Genomic DNA, 17515 nt, shown 5'->3' with positions numbered 1-17515 from the left:
AAAATGATATTAAAATAAAATGGGTATAAGAAATTATACCTTTATCCCACTTCCAACTTGGGGAATATAACATTCTTATTTCTTCAAATGTTCCAAGAAAACCCTCTCCAAACATGAGAGAAAATATAAGAAAAATAGTTTGCTGAGGTTAAAACTACAAAAATGTTTAGATTTTTTACTAGATTAATAACTAAGGCTAGTATTTATAGTCTTCAGAAATATTGTTGTTGAGGATCTTATGCAAGGTCAGTCAAGGTATCCCACTGACTCGGTGACTCTTCCATCTTCTATTTCGTCATTATTTTATAAATACCTTTAGCATCTTCACAACATGAACCATTTTGCGGCATAACAAGGCTTCATGGAACTGCTCAGCTATGTGCCGACTGGTCCATTCATCGTATATTCGATTCTCTTCTTTTAGAGCTGCGCGTAATAGAACAAAGTGCAGAGAATATACCTTTGGAGACTCACCAAGTATGCGCTGAGATGATCACGCTTCAGTTTCTTTGTTCTTTTCAGCCTTTTTTTTCTATTTTGAGTGTAATTGTCCATGCTTGCACTCAAAGATCAAATACCTTAAACTTAAAAATTTGTATCTGATATTGAGTCAAAAGAAGCATTTCATGATTTCTATTAAAATACAATCCTAAATGAGTCTAATCTGTGGACTCATTAACACCCCAACTTCAACTTTTGTTTGTCCTCATGTAAAACTCAAGTTCAGCAGTAAAAATTGGATGTCTAAAATAGTGCTACAGAAGATTCAATAACGAACATACACAACAACAATCATACTACTCCTACAAGGATAAGTAGTTTACTCAAAGCATCAAGTTGTGACACACCATTATCAAATATTCTCATGCTCATAATACGTGCTACTAATGCAAGTTGATGCTTAAAAATAGAATTAGAATGTCCTCGCACATACAATGTTTCCATACTCACTCAGAGGGTTAATCAATCTAAGATGATAAATCATATGCAATGCTCACACTAAAAAAAAAAGGAAATAAATACGTGTTTTAACATGTAGGTTTGCCCTTATTTTCCAGTCAACAACCATTTCCGCTTTCTCTAGATTAAAAAGGTCTTTTAAAGGTTTGTAATGAAGCTCAGTGCAAAGTTATGGCCATTTAGGCTTAGTCAGTAAAGATCCTCATGAATTGTGGACATCACAATACTTCCTTCTCTTCAACTTTTTCTATCGATTTTTCTTCTAGTGCTTCTAAGTTATTCCATTATTCATATCCATGGATTTCATAGAAACATAAATTTTCTTTTGTACATTAATTTTTTATCTTTCTGCTTCATTATTTTCTACTATTAATTTTTTTCTCTCAATTTTTTCCTATGTTGAGGGGTTCCATTCTTTTAAAATACCAAGAGCTAAGGGAGACTTTTCTTGAACCTCTTGACTTTCCATTTCCTTTTAACTGCATCCCCAACATATTCTTTTTTCTTAAGTTGGCTATTCACTAAATCACAAGTCATCAGAACAATAGGTAGTAGTTGAATAAAGTCCTAGGTATTATGAGGTTTCCTTCAAATAAAGGTAATATCAAGGGGTGATTAAGAGAGGTTCACAAACTCACAAGGGAGGTCACAAAAGAGTTATATGTGAAATTGAATCATAGTATTTATAATTGCCTAAGACCATTTCAAGAGAAAGAATCACTTAATATACTGGACTAACAGAAACAATTCTACGTTTATTCATATATGGTTCGTAGTCAGCTCATCACACAAGGAATTGATACTAAATCCAATAAGGACTACACAGTTATGCTAGTGTGCAACGATCATCATAAGAGAAATTAAATACAAACACGACTAATACGAACAAGATGCCAAAAGTTTTGATTTTTTCAATGCAACTTCATTTGGTCATTTCATAGCCACATATTCATGTTTGTTTGAATGGGAGTACTATTAACCTCATCCGAATTGAACGAAATAGAGACTTAAGTTTGTTTGAGAATAACCACTTTTCACAAAACCACTGGCGAAAATTTTTGTAATTTTTTTTCATAAGGGTCAATTTTGCAATTAAATTTATACAAGGGATTCATAAGATAACATAATCACATAAGTAGTATAAACACTATTGGAAAATAGAGATGACCCAAATCTATATACAAAAAAAAGTATCAACACAAAAGGGTCGCCCTCACCCCAAAAAAAAAAATATTTTTTTCCTCAAATTCAAGTATCATAAATTTCCAAAAGTGCACTAAAAGTAAGATAGGGAGAGAGATAAAGAATTATCATGTCTATGTCGTGTCTTCTCCTTTGTCGTCGTCCTCGGGGATGACTAGGACTAGCCTCTTAATGTTTTTAATTATATTCATTGCTTTAAATGTTTGTATCATTTAAAACATAACATCTACGTCTACTCCATGAGGTTTACTTAGACCTCTCGCTTACACATAATATATTCATACCGAGTAACATCGACTCCTTGTATAAAAAATTACAAAGTTTTATACCTTAATGCTACATATAGACAACATGCATAAATATGGGAACAAGCCCTTACAAAATGTATAAATTCCACTTAGGCTTACAATAATATCTTGAAACAAGAAGAATGAAATGAACGTCTTTAGGCTATAAGGAAGAACCATAGATAGAGTAATAATAAGGCATCATCCTCGGACTTGAGGACATACCCACACTTGGAGAATGATTCCAAGCCTTTCTTCAAAAGTGGTCACGAACACTTCAACGACCGCAACCTAAAATGTTGGGGGTAAAAGGGATAAATTGGGTTAGCACATCACCTGTACTAAGTATGGGATAATATGCACCTATAACATATAAATCATGCTAAAAAGGGAAATTCTTTAAATAATGACTTTGAAATTACGTTATCACATTCAAGAACCAATAAAATTCATTAAGCACATACTCCTTACATAAAGACCATATGCAACAGATGACCAACAATACCAAGTCTAGTCAAGTCAATATGCATAACAACATAATTGAGCACATAATCAACACAACCCTATAGTAAAATTATAATATCAACAAGCATGCACATATGTTGATAACATCATAACAAAATAAAGACCATCATTCACACCCCCACTAAGTTGACTAGTCATTGATATACCGTGGTTTCACGGTATAATTAATACTTTTTCCTTATGTTTAGTGTGTCCGAAAGCCCTTTTTGTGCTAATTTTGATATAAGTTTCTCTTTGTTTTGCAGGAAATCTGTCCAAAGCTGAATATGGAGATTTTGAGCGAAAAATGCAGAAGAGACCACCTACGGAGCTTATGACGGTCCGTCGTGCCTGTGACGGTCCGTAGGTGGCAGCGTAGAGAAGCTGCTGAAGGAAGATGGGGAAGTCTGACCAAGTGTGGGATTACGAAGCTTGTGACGGTCCGTCATGGCTATGACGGTCCGTCCTGCAGGTTCGTCGTGAAGATCAGAGAAGTGATCTTAGTACCCAGATTCCAAGAGTTGAAGTATTTTGAAACGAGACCCTCGACGGACCGTTGTGCATATGACGGTCCGTCACACTTGCCGTCGAGGGGAATGAAGAAAGCAGCAGAAGAATTGCACCAAGTATGGGACGACGGAGTCCACGACGGTCCGTCATGACCACGACGGTCCGACGCTTGGTCCGTCGACCCAGCCGCGTTTTGGTAGATTTTCAGTAATTAGAATCCTTGTTTGATTAGGTTTTTATTTTTTTATAAATAGTTCGAGAAACCTCGTTTTTGAGGTTAGACTCTGTGATATTAAGCATTATATTGTTAGACTTTGTGTTTTTAGTGTTTGATTGTTAGAGATTCTTACAAGTGATTTTTGGTGATTAATCAAGCAAATTTTCGGACTTTATTCTTTCTCATTGAAGTAAGTACATGAATTCTTGTTTACCATATTTGAATATTGTGTTTATGGATATGAGGAACTAAACTCCATAACTAGGGTTGTGGGAACCATAGGCAAATAATGAGATAAACCCTAGCTAAAATAACAATTCTAGAATCGTGTCTTGCATGTATTAATAATTCTTTCGCTTAGAAGTCTTTCTAACGGATGATCAACATTAGAACTCGCCTTAATGCTACTTGCCGGACCAAGGAGGTAGATAATAGGAAAAGAATTATTAACATAGATTTAGTGTATACTATCTAATAGGCTTGTATTGATTGGTACGAGGTAATAACTTAGTCAAATATCGAATACAATGCTTAATATGAGGTAAGAATAAGGGTTAGGAAAGCAACACACGTAGCCGGACCAAGGTGCGGAGTGAGATTTTCTAGATTCCGGACCAAGGATTTAGAAATACATAACTTATCACTTTGCATGATAGATACTAGGAAATAATTGTTATAGTTAGAATTATCAAGTTATGAACCTGTGGGGAACACGTAAACCCTAGTTACTTTGATTACTTGATTAAAACTCAACACTAAAAGCTGTTAAGTGTCTCTTTCAAGTTCGTTAGTTATTTTTGCTCATTAGGAAATACAAACCCCCCTTTTATGCTTTTACTTTCTAAGGAAGTCATCAACCGAACAATAGTAGTAACAACTTGAAGTTAAGTCTAGACTATTTTCCTCGTGGGAACGATCCCAACCTCACTTGTTGGGTTATTTACTTGACGCGGCCGCTTTACTTCTCATTTGAGAAGTAAGTTTGAGCGTATCAAATTTTGGCGCCGTTGCCGGGAATGAAGCTATGAGAGAGTTAGGGGATAAGACTGACATTGATGATACTTTCCCCGATGAACATGTATTGGCTGCTTCACAAGACGTGATTCCATGGTTCGCAGATTTTGCGAACTATCTGGCTAGTGATATTGTTCCATCAGACTTGTCCTTTCATCAAAGGAAAAAGTTCATGTACGATGTGAAGAAGTTCTTTTGGGATGAACCATACTTGTATAGGAGTTGTGCCGACGGGCTTATTCGGCGTTGTATGCCAGAATGTGAAATGTTGAGTGTATTGGAGGCATCCCATTCTTCACCTGTTGGCGGACATCACAGTGGTATTCAAACCGCTCACAAGATATTGCAATGTGGTTACTATTGGCCAACTCTTCATCAAGATGCTCATGGGTTTGCTAAATCATGTGACAAATGTCAACGAGATGGTGGTATTTCAAGAAAGCAAGAGCTCCCTCTAAACCTCATTCTTGTGATTGAGTTATTTGATGTTTGGGGTATTGACTTTATGGGCCCTTTCGTGAGTTCTCATGGGATAAAGTACATTCTTGTAGCAGTTGATTATGTATCTAAATGGATCGAAGCCATCGCTCTCGCAAACAATGAAGGGAAGAGTGTCACTGCATTCTTGAAAAAGAATATATTCTCCCGTTTTGGCACTCCAAGGGCCATTATTAGTGATGGGGGTTCCCACTTCTGCAACAGATTGTTCAAGGGGTTATTCGAGAAATACAGTGTTCGCCATAATGGGGCTACTCCTTACCACCCTCAAACTAGTGGGCAAGTTGAGGTATCGAATCGGGAGATCAAACAGATATTGTCCAAAACAGTGAATGCTAGTAGAACAGATTGGTCAAGGAGGCTTGATGATGCTCTTTGGGCGTACTGGACATCTTATAAGACTCCCATAGGTATGTCTCCATACCAACTTGTATATGGGAAAGCTTGTCATCTTCCGGTTGAGTTAGAGCATAAATCCATGTGGGCTATGAAAAAGTTAAAATTGGATTGGAGCGCAGCTGCAGAGCAACGGTTAAATGGGTTGAATGAACTTGATGAATTTCGCTTAAAAGCCTATGAAAGCTCAGCCCTATATAAAGAAAAGATGAAGAAGTATCATGACAACAAAATTGAAAAACGAGAGTTTATGGTCGGGGATTTAGTGCTTCTATTCAATTCTAGATTGCGCTTGTTTCCAGGCAAACTCAAGTCCAAATGGACTGGTCCTTACACGGTTACCCCACTATTCCCTCATGGAGCAGTTGAGTTGGAAACTAAGGAGGGTGTGCGGTTCAAGGTGAATGGACAGCGCATAAAAATCTATCTAGGGCATGCTGAATCGGCGAATGAAGTTATCGAGGCATACCATCTTGATGAAGTCTGAGTAATCAAGTGACCCAGTCGTGCCGCGACATTAAATCTGGCGCTTGTTGGGAGGCAACCCAATACTTATCGTCTTTTTAATAATGGTAGAATTTTTTCTATAAATGGGTTTTAAATTTGCAGGCACATCACCAGGATATTTTGCAGAAAACTACTCCGCAGTACCCACTGACAGATACAACGACGGACCGTTGCGAATGAAACGGACCGTCGTATGCATCCGTCACACCAGGTACGTATTTCTGTCATTTTTGAAATTAGGGCACACACGACGGAACCTACGACGGGGCGTCGCATGTGCGACGGACCGTCGTCGGGGAACCGTCGCGCGATTAATTATCATTTGGCTATCAATCCCGATTAATCTCATCAAATCTATGCATGTTATCACTATTAGGCTTGAATTTTATGGGATTCGAACATGACACAGACTCGCCACGCACTAACACCTATCCTCTTCAGTTTCTCACCGAGAGGCTAACAATTCCGGTATAGTAACTAGTGTCCTCACTTTAGAACAAAATCTTCATTTTTCACACAAACCCCCCACTGATAAGGGTCTCTCAACATTTTCTATGTGTCCTACGACAGACTCTTACAACGGACCGTCGTTCTCACGACGGTCCGTCCTGCTTGACCGTCATTATGGTCAGAGACCCCTCCTTCAGGGTTCCTTATATATACATATACCAAGTATAACACGACGGACCTCATGACGGTCCGTCATAGTCACGACGAGCCGTCATCAGTCCCATCGTGTGATACAGTTTCAATATTACTAACACACTATTTTCAAAGTTTAATGTCATATGAGCTTGCCTGTCTTGCTTGCCACTACTCATACTAATATTGCCCCTTTACAGGTACCATCGACTATGGCACCCAAGCAAGACCGCACTTATGCACGCGGGCGATCTAAGTCTGTCGCCCCATCTGCCCGCATGGTCATCGGCTCTGATGATGAGAGGGACCCTGAATACATGCCCCTAGGCACCTCCGCCCCTTCCCGTGCTACACGTGACCCCAGAGCCACACCCAAGAAGGTGGCGTCCGGCGTAGTCACTGCCTCCTAGTCTGATGAAGAGTGCACACTGACCGGCACACCCTCTGGGTCAGCCACAAATGAGGAAGGAGCGTCTGGCTCCTTAGGAGTATCCTGGTCTGAGGAAGCTTCAGGCTCTGCTGAGGTTCCCGCACCCGCCACTGCTGCAGCGTCGGCCTCGTTTGATGAGGCTTACAATTCAGACTCTACATCCGGCGCACCAGCCCAGGTCCCCACCACAGCCTTTGACAAGCCAAACTGGTGGTGCGTTGAAGGCCAGTTTCAAGTTTACTCCGACGCGAAGTTCTTGACCAATAAAGGAGTAATGACTCGAACACTCACCCTGGAGCGGCGGGTACTTACAGGGAGTCTCCCATCGATGCCGGAGATCCACAACCTATTCACCAGGCATCTTTTAGAGTGGACAGCCCGTCCATTGGGATGATACAGCGAGGAGATGGTCCGAGAGTTCAACGCGTCCTACGTAGCGACTCTCCGATCACAGATCGACAGGCGGGCTTCTCCCGCTAATAAGTCCCCATAGAAGCAGGTTCTAGTCCGGGGTGTGCAGGTTGACATTTCCCTGCCCGCCATCTGCCGGTTCCTATACGGCGAGAGTGCAGATGCTACTCGGACCCCCATCACTGCCGAGTTTGACAACCGCTGGCAGATAGTGAAGGATGGACAGTTCGTGCGAGAGCCAGCACTGAGGGAGACCACCAAGCGGTGGATGGCCCTGCACTTATCAGTCGACGGAGAGGGTGCCGATTGGGTCACCGAGCCGAATCACGAAGGCCAACCTCACGTTCGTCGCAAAGTTCTTGTGGTTGCTCATTCGTCACTTCCTTTCCCCCACAGCTGCTGATAACATAGTCACCTAGGATCGAGCAGTGATGATGGTTGCGATGATAGCCGGCTTCGAGGTGGACTATGCATGGTTCTCCAGGCAATCATGCACGAGAGGGCATTCAAGGTCACTACAACCTACCCCTTTCCGTGCATGATCTTTGCCCTTTGCAGGTCTGTAGGTGTGCCCATATGGCACATAGATCAGTTAAGGACCCCGCCAGGTACCGTTGACGTCGGCCTCATCAGAGACGAGGCCAATGAGTTGGCCCCAGGTCGAGGGCCCCGTCCAGGGCTGCCACCACTATCTGATGATCTTGCAGATACGGTGGCCCAGGCCCGCACCGCTACACAGGCGTCCACTGACACTACTCCGGTCCAGTCTATCCCGGGTAGTAGCCCAACCCCGAGCTCATCTCGTACAGCTCCTCTACTGTTACCGGCCCCGCTGGCTAGGGTGAAAAAATTAGAGGCACAAATGGCCACCCTTCTGCATCATATCCAGCCGTGGATGCAGAAGGCTATTACTGAGTCTGCAGCGCGTATGGCGAGGAAGATGCAGCACAAGATTAATGAGGTTCACCAGCGCCTCGATGCAGTTAAGTTGAGAGTCTTAGCCCGTCCAGCCCCTCCAGTAGATGTGTCGACTCTCCAGGCTGTAGTCGACAGTCTTTGTGCTGACATCGACACGATCCTAGAGGCGAGAGTGCTGGAGCCTATCGAGCCTGTTGAGAACCTTGTATTGGCGGCCCTGTTTGCTACATCAGAACTTCCCCCACCTTCCCTGAGAAAGAGTGCCAAGAGGCGGAAGGGTCGATCAGAGGATAAGGCGCGAGCAAGGAAGAAGGAGCGCCGAGAGATGGAGGCCGCGAGGAGAGCCTCACTTGCTGCGGCGGAGGCACACCAGATCAGAGCATCGCAGATAGCGGCTGGGGCGTCTAGCTCCCGCACTGTAGAGACAGCAGGAGGCACTATTAAGGGTGCGGTTGTTGCTGAGGACATCACTGAGGGTGTCCAGATTGCTGAGGACACCACTGAGGGTGTCCAGATTGCAGAGGATGTGGGTTCTGGGAAACCAGACCCACCAGCTTGTTGATCGACAGCGCTATGCGCCACAGGTTTGCTTCACCTACCCCTCTAATCTTTAGATTTTTTTTATGCATTGGGGACAATTGCATGGTTTTTTGTTGGGGGTGGGGTAAATGGAAAGTGAGTGTTAGGGTGAAGTCTGAGTAGCCCAACTCACTATCCCCTTTTGGGGTTTTCTTGCCTGTGTTCTTTTTCCCCAAAAGACTGATTACTTTTTCTATTGAACCGGCACGTTATATCTTTTGTACATAGTTTAACTCTGAAGCATGATGGCTAAAATCATATCCCGATAAAACTGGAAAAGGTTTCATGAAAAGGCGTAGTAACTGATAATTGTGTGGATCTAAACATGAAATAGAGTTACACCATTGCACTACCCAAATTCTTCAAGTCGAACTAGGTGTCTGATAATCTGGTATAGTGATGAGATGTCAAGTGAGTGTGAGGAAAGTTGAATAGTCCACTACTGATACTGAGCTAGAACTTGCCTGGTTAGTCCTGCTAAAAGTAAGCTGTAACAGACAATTAGGAAAGGATCATAGGCCCTTATACAATATAGCCCATTTCTAGCCTAAATAAAAGAAACCAAATGAAAGTTATCCTTCTTTGATCCAAATAATTTGAGCTTAAAAATAGACCTTTCTTTTTCATCCCAACTGATCTTTTCTGGGAACAATATGTTGGCCCTGGTCCCTCCTTGGACATGTGCACCTCAGCTTATGCCAAAAGCATAAGTTGAGGGAGGCTAATGTATAAACAACCTTCGTTATGGCCCTGACCCGACTTTGGGTATTGTGTACCTTGACTCATGGGAAAGCCATGAGTTGAGGGTGGCTGTTTTGAGGAATGCTCTGGAAAGTGGGGTTGAAAGAACAAAGAGAGAGAGAGAACAAAAGTAAAGTGACTCAAGAACTCTTTAACCAAAAAAAAAGAGAAATATTCAAGAATTACAAACGAGAAAAGAAAAGAGTTACTTACAGCAAGGTGAAAGAATAGGAGAAACTGGGCGAGATAAAGTGATAGAAAGTGGAAGGATTAGCCGATATGTCAAGGAGGGCAAAAAGTCACTAAAGTATACCTAAATATACCCTACCTGTCTCTGAGCCTACGTTACAAGCTAAAAAAGTCCTATCGTGATCCTAAGGGTTGTATAGCGAACTTAAGGCAGTGAAAATAAGGGCAAGCTTATGGCAATAGGTATGAATGAGTGTGACTTTGTTCTGAGAGCGAGTGTTGAAATGTAATCCTTATACTCAAATTGAAATCATTGTGTGAAAAATGAGGATTTTGTTTTAAAGTGAGGACACTAGTTGCTATACCGGAATTGTTAGCCTCTCGGTAAGAAATTGAAGAGGATAGGTGTTAGTGCGTGGTGAGTCTATGTCATGTTCGAATCCCACAAAATTCAAGCCTAATAGTGATAGTATGCATAGATTTGATGAGATTAATCGGGATTGATAGCCAAATGATTGCAAAGGATAAAAACATGAATACTATATTACAAAGATTGTGTAGTGAGTCATGGTGCGTCGCTTGAGGACAAACAATGAATTTAAGTTGAGGGTGTTGATATACCCTGGTTTCACGGTATAATTAATACTTTTTCCTTAAGTTTAGTGTGTCCGAAAGCCCTTTTTGTGCTAATTTTGATATAAGTTTCTCTTTGTTTTGCAGGAAATCTGTCCAAAGCTGAATGCTGAGATTTTGAGCGAAAAATGCAGAAGAGACCACCTACGGAGCTTATGACGGTCCGTCGTGCCTGTGACGGTCCGTAGGTGGCAGCGTAGAGAAGCTGTTGAAGGAAGATGGGGAAGTCTGACCAAGTGTGGGATTACGAAGCTTGTGACGGTCCATCATGGCTATGACGGTCCGTCCTGCAGGTTCGTCGTGAAGATCACAGAAGTGATCCCACTACCAAGATTCTAAGAGTTGAAGTATTTTGAAACGAGACCCTCGACGGACCGTTGGGCTTATGACGGTCCGTCACACTTGCCGTCGAGGGGAATGAAGAAAGCAGTAGAAGAATTGCACCAAGTATGGGACGATGGAGTCCACGACGGTCCGTCATGACCACGACGGTCCGTCGCGTGGTCCGTCGACCCAGCCGCGTTTTGGAAGATTTTCAGTAATTAGAATCCTTGTTTAATAAGGTTTTTATTTTTTTATAAATAGTTCAAAAAACCTCGTTTTTGAGGTTAGACTCTGTGATATAAAACATTATATTTTTAGACTTTGTGTTTTGAGTCTTTGATTGTTATAGATTCTTACAAGTGATTTTTGGTGATTAATCAAGCAAATTTTCGGACTTTATTCTTTCTCATTGAAGTAAGTACATGAATTCTTATTTACCATATTTGAATATTGTGTTTATGGATATGAGGAACTAAACTCCATAACTAGGGTTGTAGGAACCATAGGAAAATAATGAGATAAACCCTAGCTAAAATAACAATTCTAGAATCGTGTCTTGCATGTATTAATAATTCTTTCGCTTAGAAGTCTTTTTAACGGATGATCAATGCTAGAACTCTCCTTAATGCTACTTGCCGGACCAAGGAGGTAGATAATAGGAAAAGAATTATTAACATAGATTTAGTGTATACTATCTAATAGGCTAGTATTGATTGGTACGAGGTAATAACTTAGTCAAATATCGAATATGATGCTTAATATGAGGTAAGGATAAGGGTCAGGAAAGCAACACACGTAGCCGGACCAAGGTGCGGAGTGAGATTTTCTTGATGCCGGACCAAGGATTTAGAAACACATAACTTATCACTTTGCATGCAAGATACTAGGAAAGAATTGTTATAGTTAGAATTATCAAGTTATGAACCTGTGGGGAACACGTAAACCCTAGTTACTTTGATTACTTGATTAAAACTCAACATTAAAAGCTGTTAAGTGTCTCATTCAAGTTCGTTAGTTATTTTTGCTCATTAGGAAATACAAACCCCCCTTTTATGCTTTTACTTTCTAAGGAAGTCATCAACCGAACAATAGAAATAACAAGTTGAAGTTAAGTCTAGACTATTTTCCTCGTGGGAACGATCCCAACCTCACTAGTTGGGTTATTTACTTGACGCGACCGCTTTACTTCTCATTTGAGAAGTAAGTTTGAGCGTATCAAATTTTTACAAAGTAAGGCCCTATAACCTCACTCAACCAAGTAAATCCAATATGAACTATAAGCAATGCCCACTTTACATATTATATCATTAAGAGTTCACATCATCATACTTTAGAAATAGAGAGCAAGGACATGTTCCTAAGTGAAAACGATATCACATAGTGTCATTAACCGGCAAGATCAACATATACACAACATTTAAATTTATAAGCATATAAGTACATAAGAACATCGTACTAAGACTTACCTCAAGGATAACTTGTGAAAACTATATGTACAACCCCTTAGCACTACCTAGACTGAGACAAACCCCTTAGGTTATCCTAGTTCAAGTTCACTTTATTACTTTATTTTATTTTTTGGAACATCATGCCTAAATCGACATAGACCACATGAGCTAATGTTGAACCCGGTGTCATGGAACCCTACAACTAAAGAAGATTGAATATATGACAAGCTAGTATAAAAATATGAACGTGGCATATATATGGATCAACTATCTAGTATTTCTATGGGAACCACATAGTTCAAGAACTATGAGATGTAGTTGGGACGCTCTTTATGCTACATCATTATAGTCTCCTATCTCATGATTACCATAGTTAACCTATATTTACCTAAGTAGGAAGGGGCACTCCTCACTTATTGTTCATTTGGATCTAATAGAGTCTATTTTGAAATATCTTTCATTAATTATTATAACTTAGTTTAGATCATAGGGTTCTACCCCTTATATAGTCATAGTCATAGTCATAGCTCAATAGGAATTGCATAAGTATGTACTTTTAATACAATTCACACATGTGAGGTTATAACATTTACACAATAATATTATGTTAAGGCACATAGGGAATTAATAAACATACTTAAATCATTAAACCGAGCCACAAACTCACAAGCCATAAATAAAGACATTTTAATTCAACGTCATCCCAAATGTAAGACCCCCAAAATTAGTTAGGGTGTATAGATCAGAAAATGTTATCTTAAGTTTATAAGGTACCAAAATGATTTATAATATGGTTTATAGTCAATGTGTAATTTTTGAGCAGATTTGGAAGTCAAACGTTAAAGGACGACCAAGATGTTCGACAACTAGTAACCTATGTGTCTCATGTGTCCATGTATGTTTATATATTGAATGAAATTATCTTATTAAGTCCTATTATAAGTTAGAATGATTTTTAAATGTGATATATGGAGTTTGGTTGTCAAATGTACAAGAACATCTAAGACGTTCAAAAGTTAGCACTTGGGACGTCAAAGTGTGTCTTGATAGGGCCTAGCATATTTGGATGCGTAATGCATATTTATTTTGGGTGAATCTAAATAGGAGGTATAGTGAATGTTAAGCATTGTATTTACGTTGGAAACGTCTGGGTACAACTTCAAAAGGGCTCTTAAAAACCGCCATTAAGAAAGACCCAAGGCTGGTTAAGACACTTCCTTGGCAGTGTCAATAAATGAACCAAGCAACGACAAGTTGGTTGACCAATGGCCCGTTTGTGTGGTATCATCAATGAAAACATAGACTGGGAAAGTCTCTACCAAAAACCAGTAACAGTTCCAATCGACGGAAGCCACAAACGGCCAGTCAATTGACCAACGCCCAATCAATCTTGATCTATCGATGGTGGCCTGCAGCACTATCGTGCGACTGTTTATTTAAGGGGTGAATGGGAAATTCACCACACGTCCTAATATTAATCTAATTGATTAATTTTTCTATATTTGGGTGTATATAAAGGACCAAACAGGTGAACACCCCATTTCCAATCCCATATACACGAAATAAACTTTTCCCTCCAAAAATCTTCTCCCTAGAAACCTCCATTAATGTTGATGATTTAGAACAGCTTGGAGCATGGATTTCTATGGTTTATTAAAAAATGTTTAGAGGTATTCATGTATGTAAATGCATGGTGATCCTTCACCTCTATGTAACCTTTCACTTGGAGGGTTCTTCTCAATGTTTGTCAGAGAAAGTTTCATGATCAAAGTTGTTCTTCTTCAATCTATCCATGGGTTTCATTAAAAAAAAGTTTTAAATGGGTAAATCTTAATGAATTGATCCCAATTTATTTGTTTTTATGTTATTTTAATCCAATTGGTTGATGAATCCATATTCTCTCCCTAAATCGATTTAGCCCGTGCATGGGCATTCTGATCATGGCTTGTTATCGATTGAGTTGTTATTCTATTACGTTGAAGTTGTTATATTTACTGTTATTTACGCGAATTTATCTTGAAATTTTTTATGAAGGATCCACGAGGATCAATATATGAAGATTTAAGTATGAAAAACCTATGTTCATGTGTGTTACAATGATTTTTTTCATAACAATACTGTAAGATTTCAATTACGCATTGCATAACTGTAACTACTTCCTCAAGTTAATATTATGGACTAAATGTGGGTATAAATCCTTGATGATCAAATTAAATAAGAATTGCATGAATCGATCTAGTTTCTTCTAGGTTATCATGTATTAACTTGTGATCTTGATGGTTGAATGGTTGCTATATGACTCGATTATGATTGATTGTCCTTAGCTACTTCCTATAAGTATAATGTGATGATAATTAGGTATAATTGATTAAATATGAATAGATAAACATTGAAATGGTAAATATTAATTTAGACTCTTTTAGCCAACAAAGATGATATCATAATGCACATGACATTATATAAATATTAGGGTAGATAAAGAATAATTTTGTTTGAGTAATGATCTCTTTAGTTACTACCCTATATATGAATTGTTGATAAACAAGGTTTATTTACTAATGATGATCAAAGGGTGAGATTGGCAAAAATTATTATCTCCTCTAATTTTCTATATTACTGAAGTTGATGAAGCTTTGTATGGAATTGTGTGGTATGGTCCACTTATGGTGGCGATGTTTACATTATTGTCATTATATATGTGTTGACCATGGACTTGAAGGAAAACTGATGATTATATGAAAGAATGGTTATGATCATCACATTAATTGTAACTTGTGCCTCTTCTTCTTTTCTAGTTGTGAATCTAGGTGATGTTACTATTGTTATGAATATGACTTATATGCTATGATTTTAAGTATATTATTTGTTGAAGTATTAATTCACATAGTGTGTTGGAGTGTTGATATATGCATTGCTATATGAACATGTGTGATGTTATGAGTTATGTGAAAGATTTTCTCACATATAAAAACACACTCATGAATGATGATCTAGATAATAGAGGGGCCATGAATTGTATGCCCAAAATTAACCTAAAACTAGATAGGTGCTTGAATATTCTATAACCATATGAGTAATGAATACCCTAAGATTATGTTTTGTGAAAAATGTAATAAAGGTATTGCAATAAAGGAAACTTATCTTAAGACCGAGTGAACTTGACATTAAGAGGTGTTGACTTACCTTGGAGGAAGATTCAGCATTTGTTTTTTTAGAGTGTTTATTTCCATTAGAGAAATACTCACCTATGGATCCACATGAGGTGATGACTACCCTTTGAGGAAGGTTCAACCATTTTTTCTCATGAAACGAGGCCCTAATTTCAAAGTGGCATGTAGAGGGATCATTTTTTTCTCTTAGTTCCATAAATTATGCTTGCCACATAGGATCTAGCAAAGGTAATTCACTTAGGATGCTCCAAAGTATGTTAATGTTCTACCTTGGCTAGGTATGGACCCCTTCCATTGGTGTAAGTCTCTAGAACACCAAATTCAATGTTTAGACCTCATCGTCTTAGTCTTGATTAAGGCTATAGTTTTCGTATGGTAAAAGGGACTCCGAAGTAAATGAATAGGATCCTTACTAGGAGGACATAAGGAATGTTACTTAGGATAGGTGTAAGTAATGAACCAATCTAGACATTGCACAAGTAGCTACGTAGGAATAACCTAGGAAGGTGACCTAATATGTATGTTTATGATTATGTTTTTATGCATTACATGGTAGTATTGGTCTATTTCTGATGAAGATATGCCTGGAATTAGTCTAAGGATGTGGCTTATTCTTATATGCACTATGTGAGTCTTAATGACTATATGTTGAAGATTATTGATATTAATGGAGTTGTCCTTATGTGTTAAGTTGAAGTATATATTGAATGCCAAAGTTTGTTGTCTCATGAAGGGTTTGCTATGAGTGTATGCGGTTATGGAGCTTCATATGTTTATTGTACTATTACACTATGATTGGGGTCATGAACAAGGTCTTATGGTGTTGTATATGAAAAAAAGATAAAAATATGTTAAAATGGAAATAGCTTACTATAAAGCCAAAGGAATCTTGACTTGAATGTGTCTTTCATATGTTATCTTTTTTGATTATATGTGTTGGATTTTATAGTTTTTATGTATGATTTCTTTGTTACCTTAAGGTGATGAATTTCACCAAATATCACTAGAGGGTTACTTGGGAGGTTACTGACCAAAAGAGAAGATAGTTAACTGTTATGGGAAAATTTGTTGAGTCTTTCTTACTCGAAAAAGTCATAAATTCTATATGTGATTTTATATGTTGTTTATCATTTGAATATGTCTATATAAAGTATTTCAATAATAAAAATGATATTTTATAAAGGTTTTATTAACATTTACAAAAAAATTCATAAAGTATGATTTAATGAAAACGTCCCTTTTATATGCATGTTTTTTCATGGTTGTCATACTTAGTACATTCTTGTACTAATCCCGTTCTTCAATATTTTTACAAAAAGTGTAGTTCATGGATTTTTAAAATATGTCTATGATTGAGGAGCTTGATATGAGATTCCCAAGCTCAAGAAAAGGAGTCCTTATGTTCCAAGTATTCCCTACTCATGTCCTAATGTAAATCTTATTAAATGTGGTATAGTAATGTCTTATGTTTTATGGGTTGTGTACCTAATGTATTCTTATGTTGTTGAGTCTAATAAGACAAAGGGACTTAAGGTATAAATATGTATTATGACTTTTGTTTTACATATATATGAAGTAAGGTTTCTAGCATATGATGTGCTATAATAAATATTAAATTTTCCACAAAATTTACTATGACAATGCGATGAATGATAACTATGGGCTTGTATAACACCTCTTAGAGGTTAAGTACGCCATGTTATTTCTATGGGGTGCTCCTCGAAAGTCACTAAACCTAATTAATCTTATCATAAGGTATAATTCATTGTAACTTCATCACTAAACAAAAGTATTAATAATTGAAGGACAAGATTGACATCACGAGACTTATCCCAATATCCTTCACAAACCATCATCCAAGGTTTTACCATCAACCATCATATTAAACCAGATAATTAGAGTAATATCATCACACAATAGTAATTAACCTAATA

The sequence above is a fragment of the Solanum lycopersicum genome, chromosome 2, assembly GCF_036512215.1.
Source record: "Solanum lycopersicum chromosome 2, SLM_r2.1".
NCBI lineage: Eukaryota > Viridiplantae > Streptophyta > Magnoliopsida > Solanales > Solanaceae > Solanum > Solanum lycopersicum.
The sequence above is the reverse complement of the archived record's forward strand: the minus strand, read 5'-3'. Positions refer to the sequence as shown.